General features: G+C 36.7%; 1 protein-coding gene across 1 annotated transcript in view; it reads left to right on the forward strand.

The window, feature by feature from the left end:
• LOC107610681 (G-type lectin S-receptor-like serine/threonine-protein kinase At4g27290) overlaps positions 1 to 3,865 on the forward strand; it is a 6,564-nt gene extending 2,699 nt beyond the window's left edge. The window contains exon 4 of the mRNA XM_021109050.1: positions 3,854 to 3,865. The gene's annotated coding sequence lies outside the window, so the exon portion shown is untranslated. The remainder of the gene's footprint in view (positions 1 to 3,853) is intronic.

Genomic DNA, 12,010 nt, shown 5'->3' on the forward strand with positions numbered 1-12,010 from the left:
ACCATACTTTTCTTTTCATTTAATAATAATTATGCAACTCTTAAAACCTCATTAGAATATTAGTCCAACTCATTTTCTTTAAAATAGATTGTGAGAAGGGAAAGCTACTAGATTGGGCGAAGCGTTTTCATATCATCAATGGGATTGCCAGAGGCCTTCTTTATCTTCATCAAGATTCAAGACATAGAATAGTTCATAGAGATCTCAAGGCCGGGAATGTTTTGTTAGATGATGAATTGAATCCTAGAATCTCGGACTTTGGACTAGCTAAGAAATGAAATTGAAGCAAATACAAGACATATTGTTGGAACTTAGTAAGTGGCTAAGTAGCAAGTATATGACATGTTGATAGGAATGAATATGATCATTTTTTTTCTTGATTTGAAATTGTATGTTTATGTTTTTTCGTAGTGGCTATCTATCACCAGAGTACATAGTTGGTGAGCTGTACTCAACAAAATATGATATCTATAGCTTTGGTGTACCAATATTAGAGATAGTTAGCGGGAAGCGAAATAAAGTGATGGTTTCAGTGGCTAAGAGAAGGGGGGTTGAATCTTAGCCCCCTTTTTTGTTGCTAACACTTGCTGAACTCAGAGGAGACCTTTTTGTTTTAGCTCATCTCTGGACACGAGACTTTTTGTTTTGTCTCGTCACTTGCCACGAGATTTTTGTTTTGGCTCGTCACTTGGCACGAGACATTTTAGTTTTTGCTCCTGTGCAGTAGAAAACAGAAATAGAGTAGAAGAGAGAAAAGATTACACCCAGATATATCCTGGTTCAGCTGCTAAGTGCAGTGCAGCCTACATCCAGTCTCCATCACAACCATGATGGAATTTCACTATAATCATCCTGATTACAAACTGTAAAGTGCTAACCCAACTTACAAGGGGATTCCCACAGAATCATGAAACACAACATAGATGAACAAAGGAACTCTAAGACATCTATGGCTTTTTCTTTTAATTTTGCACTCTCTGCCTTTTTCCGCTCTATGGCTTTTTTCATACAAACCTCACTGTTTACCTTTTTCCATGAGACTCAAGACATGACAAAATTAAACAGAAAAATACAAAACTGAATACATTGAAGGAGAAGAGAAAACTGTTAGCTCAGGTAGCTCTGAGAACACTGTGCCTTGCACTCTCAAATTTTCTCCTTGCTTCAAACAGTGGCTGTCCACCCTTATTATAGAAGAGGGGAGCCTCCACTTATTGAAGCCAAAACCGAACCAACTTCTTCCTCCTTCAACAAACAGAAACCGGTTCAGCCACATAGAGAGAGAAGAGATAACCATGTAAAACCCAACATGCAATTACCTCTGGACCTTTCTTGATCATCACCCTTCATCAATCCGAGCTCTCTATCCTTGGCTTGCTCTCCAAGATGGATTTCTGGCCCTTGATGCTTCATGATGATAATGACTTCATCTGCTTTAATTTCTGCCTCAACCATCACTTCGCCACTCTAGCTACTCCCTGTGGTGGTTAAACAGAATCAAAGACAAGCCATGCTTCAAGAATCTCCTCCATGCTGGCCGAATCTTCATCGTCCATTTTTGAGCATGAAAGGCTCAAGATACATCACCAAATCTTAACCAAATATGGTGAATATCTCAGTCACAGCTCATTTTTATTTTAGTATGTTTTCTTGCCATCATTAGCTTGATGGTCTTGATGCATGCAACTTCTTCTTTTTCTTTGTTGATGAGCATAGTGTCCATAGTTTCCTGGACAAGGACCGAAGGAAGAAGAAGAAAGAGATGAGAGAAAGAAAGGAATCTAAAGAAAAGCAATACAAAGTGGTTAAACAAATTAATTTGAGAGTAGCTTGCTTTTACTTCCCTTGCTTAGAGTGGCGTGTTTGTCATAATAGCCATCAATCAACTCAGCTGAATTTTTCTCTCTCATATTCCCCATGCATTAATTAACAATGTAATAGATTTTGAAATCCATCACATGGTTAAAGGCTTGGTTCCGTTGGAAGCACTTTGCTTTCATTTTTCCTTGGTTTCGGACCAAGTTTGGAACCATACATCTCAAATGAGATTTGGGCTTATAGCTTTGAAATTAAAACTGGCCCGTTTGGTTAACATTTGCTTCCCTGATAAACTTTGTTTCGGATCAAGCAAAGGAAGCTTTTATCAAAAATTAACCATGGGCTTGGTTGTCATCAGCATTGGCCCATCAATTTAAAGTTTCAGCCCCTTAGTATAAAACATGCAACAGAGCTAGTTATTGGGCTTAAGCCAGAAATTTATTTTTCGGCCCAACTTAAAACCTGCAACAAAAATTATTTAATCAAATCAGATTATTAATTTTTGCAGTTAATTATTTTAAATAATGTTTAGTCATCATAAATATTAATTTAAGAGTTTTCCAAACTCATCAATCTCCCCCTTGATGACAAACATTATTAAAATTGAATTGGAAAGAAATTTAGGAATTGAGTAAAGAATACTCCCTTTGAATTTGAATTTCTCCCCCTTTCTTAATGTCACATAGCTCCCCTTTGATGCATGCTTATTTTACCAAGGGAAGCACTAACCTGTAACATTTAAATCAAGCTTCAAGTAACAATGTTATTTAGCATATTTTATGATGCTAAATGCTTGATTTATGAGCAGTTTTAATTGATAATCAAAACTCATTTGATATCATAACTGATTTGCTGCTCAAACTATTTCATATAAAAAATATTAAAAAGTTTTTCAAATCCTTTCTTGTTAAAGATATCAGAGCAAAACAACATGATGGAAAAGTATTTGAGCAAACAAACAGGGCAGTTTTAATACATTACATAGTTTAAAGGAACTGCCAAAAATAAATTTTCAATATAACAAGTTTATCAATGATTAATCAACAGCCGGGCATCTCAATAAATCTAACATAATTATAAACCAAATGCCAAATGACAATTAACTAATCATGATAGACTAAGAACAGTTTAAACAGCAATCATAGTGAATGCAATAGCAACGTGCATTCTTTGACCAAGGGTGATCATGAATTTTCAATTTTTGAAAATCTCAACCCCTGTTCCCCTGTTTTTCAGCCCCTGTTTCGTTCTAATTTCAATTTTGGAACCTTAAATTCTTCCCCCTTTTGTCATCATGGGGGCACCTGCACAAAACATTGTTATAGAAAACAGAATATGCAATATAACAGTCCAAAACATAACCAAACGGTGTCATCAAAGTATCACCTAGGTAGCTATTGTCAATTGCAACCCTAACAAAAACAAAAGAACTGATTGAGCCAAATTGTGCCAATATCAAATAGTAACCAGAGAGTTAATCATCAAAAAGATTAAAGTCAGGTTCCTCCTCGACGCCATCACTGCCAGCTTCTTTTTCAAGACTTTCCAACATTAGACTGACCCTCTCTTGGCATTTCTTCCATGCCAATTCATTCTCATAAGCAAGTTTGCGAGCAGACTTGTGAAATTGAACCATGAGATCGGACATATTGGTGAATTCTGTGAGAATTTCTCTGAGGGAACCAGTCGTCTTTGAGGATTCTGGGTGGCCTTCAAAGTCATCATCAGATGCTATTGATTTCTTTCCCCTTTTTGCAGCTCCGCCTGCTCTGATCATGGAAACTTGGTTCTCTACATCCTCATTGGTTAAATCTACCTTAAAGTACTCAAAAATGCATGTAAGAAACATTCCATAAGGTAGATTGGCCTTTTTTGTACTTTTCACAGACTCCCACATGTGACGAATCATAATATAGCTAAATGAAATAGAAGTTGAAGTAACTAAAGCAAATATTATGAGACAATCAGATACGGTTACCCTGTTGTGAGAACCACTTTGAGGAGTGAGAATGTGAGTTATGATGCGGTGCAGCAGAGAGTTAGTTGGACCCAAAGCCTTATGAGTCGGAACAGTTCCATCTAGGCCAGACAAATTTTCACAGATTTGATGAATCACCTGCTTGTATGTAACTCCTACATGTAAGTCCCATTTATCACTCATATAAACCTTTGGCCCTTCATCAATATATCCAAGGGTAGAAGAGATGGTTTCAGAATCCAGAATGATCTGAACCCATTTTACATAAGAGTGAAGGCTACCATCAATAAACCTTAGATTTGCATAGAACTGTCTGACCAGCCCTGGGTACACCATTTTATGAATATGAAGCAGAGGTGACCATTTTAGACCTTCAAACATGGGTTGTAAATCGATTCCTTTGGAGGCCAGAGATTTAAGATTCACTAGGTAAGAGAGACACAAATGCCGTTTCTCCAGGACTTCATTGTGGAATTCAAAAGCAGCACACGTAGAGAACCTGGAAGGATCGAAATGTGAGTGTGATTTGTGAAACTTGTTCTTGAACTCCATTGACCCAAGGTTCGTGGGTTCTCTGGTCTCATGGAACTCGAAACCCTTCGTCTTCTTGGAACTCTTTCCGGATGCATGTGGGGTGGTTCTTTTCGGCGATGATGGAGAAGGTGAGGTATGAGACTCCTCTACTTCTTCTTCAATGCTGGGCTCCTTCGCCTTCTCGCTCTTCCTTCTTCCAGAAGATTTTTGAGCAATAACTTTGCGCCTCATAGTCTCTGTCCGCTTGGAGGGGGGTGAAAGAGAAGAGGAAGAGGTGGAATGGATGTGAATGTGGGTATGTGATTGAGGTGTAGAAGGTTTCTGAGATTGGCAAATTCTCTCACTCTTTCTTGGGGCTGTTTTCTTTTTCATAATGAAGAAGATCAATGGAGATGGAAGTTGGAGAGGAAAAGGTGGCCGAATAGTGAGGTGAGTGATGGGAGGTTAGAGAAGCATTAAATGCTTAATTGGAAAGAGAATGAGAGAAGTTACTACCCATTAAGAGAGCGGTTATTATCCAAGGGGGGTTTCAAAAACTGAAAAGAGGTTTCCCTAAATCAAGGGATTAGTTGGAGGGAAAGATTTGATTTGACAACATGCTTCTTCCAACAAGATTTGATGAGACAACCAAGGGATTTTGTTGATTTAATTTTTCAAAAGAAATGAAACTAACAAAACTGTCATGGTGGGGTCAAGGAATTTTGGTGGGTCCCATAAAATTTGAATTCTGCGTTGCCTCCCCCTTGATCACAGCTCTTCCATTATGCCATTTATTGTTGCTCGTCCAAACCTACGAGCAAAAACTGAGTAGAGTCAAATATTCACAAATTTTCAATGAAGCTTAAATCAAACATTCCCAAACTTTTTCTCAAGGTACAGAATCTGTCTTCACAGAGGGGTTTTGTAAAAATATCAGCAATTTGGTCTTCAGATTTTACAAATTGAATATCAATAGTACCCTTTTGCACATGTTCCCTAATAAAATGATACTTTATCTCAATGTGCTTGGTTCTTGAGTGCAAAACAGGATTTTTTGAAATATTTATTGCACTCATATTATCACAAAATAGGGGTATACTATTGATTTTTAATTTGTAATCTTCCAATTGTGTTTTTAAGCAAATTAATTGAGTGCAACATGCAGAAGCGGAAATGTATTCTGCTTCAGCGGTGGATAAAGCCACTGTGGCTTGTTTCTTGCTTGACCACATGTTGAGTGAGCTTCCAAGGAAGCAACACATGCCGGACGTGCTTCTTCTATCCACTCTATCTCCCACATAATCTGCATCACAAAATGATTTGGAAACTTTTTATGTTCAAAACCGGGGGGTTGTGCCACATACACTTCTCTATCAATAAAGCCATTAAGGAAAGCACACTTAACATCCATTTGAAACATTTTGAAACCTTTATGGGTGGCATAGGCAAGAAGCAATCGAATTGCTTCCATTCTAGCTACCGGAGCAAAAGACTCATCAAAATCTATACCCTCTTCTTGATCGTAACCTTGGGCCACTAATCTAGCCTTGTTACGAACAACTTGTCCATCCTCACCAAGTTTATTCTTAAATACCCACTTAGTACCTGTTACCTTCTTACCATCCGGATAAGGTACTAATGTCCAAACCTCATTCTTGTCAAATTGAGCTAGCTCCTCTTGCATGGCCTTGACCCATGATGGATCTTCAAGAGCTTGTTTGACATTGTTGGGCTCCATTTGTGACAAGAGAGCAAAGTTGCTAGGTTCGGTTTGCCTTTTGGTGGAGGATTTTGTTGTTACACCATGAGAGGGATCACCAATGATGAAGTCATGAGGATAACCCCTCATAGACTTCCATTCTCTAGGTTTTCTATGTCTAGAGCATCCGCTGTCCATATACCACATATTTTCCTTCTTTTTGGATGCTAGGCACACCTACAAAACAAGCTCAAGTAACCTTAGGTATCCAAATCTTTTTGGATCCTTTAACGTTAAACCATCTTCTATGTCCTAAGCCATTGTAATCAAAAACAATTTTATAAACCTTGTCACCAACCATTCTTTCACCGAAAAAGCATTGAATGGGAAGGTGTCCATTCCGATTGCATAGTCTACAAAACCTTGGAGTTGCTGTTTTGTTAAAGTAGGTGGGATCTTGAAATCTTGTATCATTTGAAGATGAAGCAATATTTTCAAAATGCGATTTTTCAGATTTATAGAACCCCAACCCAGCCTTATCATAAAGAGGTTTTTGACTAGCCAAGATGTGATTTAAACTTTCGGAACTTTGTGTAAACTTGGCCAAGTCTTCCTTAAGTATTTTAACCTCTTTAAGCAACTCTTCATTTTGCTTAAAACAATCCACATATGCAAGAACACAATGGTTACTTTCACAGCTCCTAACTTGGGCTCTTAACTGCTTATTCTCTTCAACAAGATCACAAGCAGTTTCGGCCTCTCTCACTTTTTCTTTTAGAAAACTGTTTTCAGCCTTAAGAATGGTGTTTTGTTGTTCAAGTTCTTGATTTTCCAGCAAAAAAACATCTTATTTTTTCAGAAAGGTGGTCTATCATAAGATGAAGATCTTCAGTGTTAGGGTTATGAAAGACTACCTGATATATGTGGTCTGCCATGAGACATGTTTGTGACTTGGTCTCGGTTTCTTCATCATCATCATCAGAATCATTCTCCAAGTCTTCTCATGTGGCCATCAGTCCTTTCTTCTTTCCTCTTTTCGGCTTTTCATCCTTCTTCAGCTTGGGACAATCAGATTTGAAATGCCCAAATTCCTTACAGTTGTAGCAAGTTACTTTGCTAAGATCTTTCTTCATTCTCCTTGTGCTGCTGCCTTTGCCTTTGAGCTTAGCCATTTTCCTGGATTTTTTTGCAAATAACACAAACTCATTTTCAGAAGAGTTATCACTGGATTCATCATCCAGAGGGTTAGTCACAGAAGAAAATGCAATTCCTTTCTTTTTTGTATCCTTTTTCAAATAGGTATTTTCAAAAGCAAGAAGATTTCCTCTCAAATCATCAAGAGTCATGGAGTCTAAGCTACTACTTTCAGAAATAATTAAAGCCTTTGTTTCCCACTCTTTTGTGAGACATCTCAACACTCTTCTCACTAGCACAGATTCAGAATGTGTAATTCCCAGAGCATCTAAGCCAACAATGATAGAATTGAACCGTTCGAACAGTTCATCAATGGACTCTCCTTCCTTCATTGAAAACGTTTCATACTCTCGGTTTAGCATATCTGCCCGAGTCTTCTTGACAATGGTGGTTCCTTCATGGGTGATTTGCAATTTGTCCCAGATTTCCTTTGCCGTTGTGCATCTTGATACCCGTCGGTATTCCTCGAAGCTGATAGCACAATTGAGCAGGTTTACTGCCTTGGCATTTAACTCCACCTTCTTCCTATCTTCCTCGGTCCATCTTGCTTCTGGTTTGAGAGAAACAACTCCTTCGGCACTTGTAACAGTTGGATATTGAGGTCCTTCCAAGATGATTTTCCACAATCTGTAATCCACTGCTTGCACAAATATCTTCATCCTCTCCTTCCAATAGGTATAATTTTTCCCATTGAAAAGAGGGGGTCTATTGCTTGATTGACCTTCAGTCAGATTATAGGACACCACATTTGCGCCACTGTTTTCCGCCATAAGGATCTTTGCTCCAAGCTGCAAAGCTTGATCTCTTTGAGACCAAGCTCTGATACCAATTGATGGTTTCAGTGGCTAAGAGAAGGGGGGTTGAATCTTAGCCCCCTTTTTGTTGCTAACACTTGCTGAACTCAGAGGAGACCTTTTTGTTTTAGCTCGTCTCTGGACACGAGACTTTTTGTTTTGTCTCGTCACTTGCCACGAGATTTTTGTTTTGGCTCGTCACTTGGCACGAGACATTTTAGTTTTTGCTCCTGTGCAGTAGAAAACAGAAATAGAGTAGAAGAGAGAAAAGATTACACCTAGATATATCCTGGTTCAGCTGCTAAGTGCAGTGCAGCCTACATCCAGTCTCCATCACAACCATGATGGAATTTCACTATAATCAACCTGATTACAAACTGTAAAGTGCTAACCCAACTTACAAGGGGATTCCCACAGAATCATGAAACACAACATAGATGAACAAAGGAACTCTAAGACATCTATGGCTTTTTCTTTAAAACCCAACATGCAATTACCTCTGGACCTTTCTTGATCATCACCCTTCATCAATCCGAGCTCTCCATCCTTGGCTTGCTCTCTAAGATGAATTTCTGGCCCTTGATGCTTCATGATGATAATGACTTCATCTGCTTTAGTTTCTGCCTCAACCATCACTTCGCCACTCTAGCTACTCCCTGTGGTGGTTAAACAGAATCAAAGACAAGCCATGCTTCAAGAATCTCCTCCATGCTGGCCGAATCTTCATCGTCCATTTTTGAGCATGAAAGGCTCAAGATACATCACCAAATCTTAACCAAATATGGTGAATATCTCAGCCACAGCTCATTTTTATTTTAGTATGTTTTCTTGCCATCATTAGCTTGATGGTCTTGATGCATGCAACTTCTTCTTTTTCTTTGTTGATGAGCATAGTGTCCATAGTTTCCTGGACAAGGACCGAAGGAAGAAGAAGAAAGAGATGAGAGAAAGAAAGGAATCTGAAGAAAAGCAATACAAAGTGGTTAAACAAATTAATTTGAGAGTAGCTTGCTTTTACTTCCCTTGCTTAGAGTGGCATGTTTGTCATAATAGCCATCAATCAACTCAGCTGAATTTTTCTCTCTCATATTCCCCATGCATTAATTAACAATGTAATAGATTTTGAAATCCATCACATGGTTAAAGGCTTGGTTCCGTTGGAAGCACTTTGCTTTCATTTTTCCTTGGTTTCGGACCAAGTTTGGAACCATACATCTCAAATGAGATTTGGGCTTATAGCTTTGAAATTAAAACTGACCCGTTTGGTTAACATTTGCTTTCCTGATGAACTTTGTTTCGGATCAAGCAAAGGAAGCTTTTATCAAAAATTAACCATGGGCTTGGTTGTCATCAGCATTGGCCCATCAATTTAAAGTTTCAGCCCCTTAGTATAAAACATGCAACAGAGCTAGTTATTGGGCTTAAGCCAGAAATTTATTTTTCGGCCCAACTTAAAACCTGCAACAAAAATTATTTAATCAAATCAGATTATTAATTTTTGCAGTTAATTATTTTAAATAATGTTTAGTCATCATAAATATTAATTTAAGAGTTTTCCAAACTCATCATAAAGGATTCGTCGATATTGAGCACGACTTTAATCTTCTCGGCAGTGTAAGAATTACTTTTTCATTTGCCCCTAATATTTATATACATTTTCTAATCAAGTAGCATATCTATCTAGTCAAATTAGTCTCATTAGACAAAATCTAATTTTTGTTATTGCAATATATAAATATATATAGGCATGGACACTTTTAACAGAAGGCAAGTGCTTAGAAATAGTTGATGCATCCATCAGAGACTCAATTAATTTTGCAGAAGTCATAAGAACAATTCATATCGGTCTGCTATGTGTGCAACGAAATACAGAAGATCGACCAAGCATGTCGTATGTGCTTATGATGCTGAGTAGTGAATGGAAACTGCCTCGGCCAAAGAAGCCAGGGTTCTTTGTTGAGAGAGATGTGGTTAGTGACAATTCTCCATTAAGCAACAATGAACTCACAGCTACTCAGGTCCACCCCCGATAAAATTTGATTCAGAATTTATTCCGCAGCAGTCCAATCTCAACGTTAAGCTCAAGGATGATAATGATAATTGACCAATTTAACATACAATAAATGGCATTTTTTAGACAATAGCAAAATTCTTCTAATGAAATTTGGTACTACTGTGAAGTTCTTGAATAGGAATACTTGTAAGTACGATTCAGGGATGGTGTTGAATGTTGATATTGCTTGGTTATGATTCATTCCTATATTTGGTTTATATTCTATGAATGGGATTGAAGTTGAAAAAAAGTGCATACAAAAATATGAAAGGTACCCAAAAATGAATTCAAAGGAAGGACAAAATAAAAGAAGGAATTGTAAGAAAAATATCCCTTTTGTGGATCTGAATCTAAATAGAAATGAAACTATAACAGACAAGAAAGTATACTCAATGAGGTATAATTATAAGTAAGAACATGTTATTATAATGATATATACATTTAGAGAATCTTTTGCATTAAATTATGTTAAACTCTAAAATAAACTATTTAGCATGTAACAATGTCAGAGAAATTTCATTAGCTGAATTCACTGCACAATTCCCTGATGGAAAGCCAAACTGGTGTGGATAAAAAGCAGGTCCCTTGGCCTTGGTAATGGTTTCTCACCATTGCCTATCCTCTGGTCTCTCTTCTACACATAAAAGCCCTATGTGAATGCATCTTAGCACTTCAGATTCTGCTGCAGCAACTGCGTCAGTTACTGGTTCATCTTTAAGCTCCAATGGTCTGTCTTCATACCACAGCCTCCATGCCTAGAGCACATGAAAATTGAACTTTTGAATTGTGAGATCACTTTGGAATCTGCAACAAAAATACAGTGAGATTAAGTTGAATAATCTTTAGGCTTACTTGCCCAAGAAGGTCAAGATCATTAACATAAAAAAATTCCCTATTTTTGTTAGCAAAAGCTTCTACTAGCCTCAGTCTGAGGGAGCATGTTAGGGATATTAGTCAAGTTAGAGAAAGTTAGTTAGAGACTTAGAGGTTATGATGGCTGTCACTATACTCTTAAGAAGTAGCTACACATTTGTTAAGTTAGTTAGACACTAATTCTTGTATAAATACACACTCACCAACTTGTATCAACTAATTTTCATTCTCTTCAAAAACAGCATTTATTTCACTCTCTTTGTTCTCTCTCTTCAATTCATTTCACTCTCTCATACCTTCAAACAGGATATTTGACCAACAATTTGTGTTTGATAAAGACAGAAAGAGTCTGAATCATACATGAGCAATTTTTCTACTCTTGTTGCAAATCCATGGCTATAATAAGTATTGCAAACTCTGCTTTTTTCGATTGCACTCTTCAACTGCCAAATATTAGTGATTTCAGCGTTAAGGAAGCTCCTAAAATAGAAGCCTTAGAACAAATATAGAAAGCCTGAACTAGTATATCTCCTATAAATAGCAAATTGGTTGTATTCTGTTATTCAATATATCATCCTGGAATTTTTACACAGATTTTGTTCTTCTAATGTCTCATTTTGGCGTAAGTTATTTTGATTTATCAATTATCATCATAAATCGTAAGTATATATTAATGTTTGCATTTAGTTCTTAGTTCTTACAGATGTCCAAAGAAAGAATAAAGGTGAATACTATCAAACTCTTTCTAAATTAGAAGGTAAACTACCCTCATGACATATCTTTTTATTATTAACTGAAATAAAATTAATTGATCATGATTAACTTTAACTTTAATCTAACCTGAATTTTGTTAATTTAATTAATTAATCATGATGTAACTTTTTCTTTTGCAATATAAAAATTATTTAAAAAATTTAATTTTGTAATTTTTTATTTCTTCTCAAATTATATATTATTAGTCAATTTCAATCACAAGAAAGAATGAAAAAAGTAAAAGAGAATTATTAAAAAAGTGTTTTAGGAACTTTAAATTTTGTGTCTCTTCAATTTTTTGTATCTGTTTTTTTTTTTTTTTTAAATTTTTATTT

The sequence above is a fragment of the Arachis ipaensis genome, chromosome B08 (genome assembly GCF_000816755.2).
Source record: "Arachis ipaensis cultivar K30076 chromosome B08, Araip1.1, whole genome shotgun sequence".
Lineage (NCBI taxonomy): Eukaryota > Viridiplantae > Streptophyta > Magnoliopsida > Fabales > Fabaceae > Arachis > Arachis ipaensis.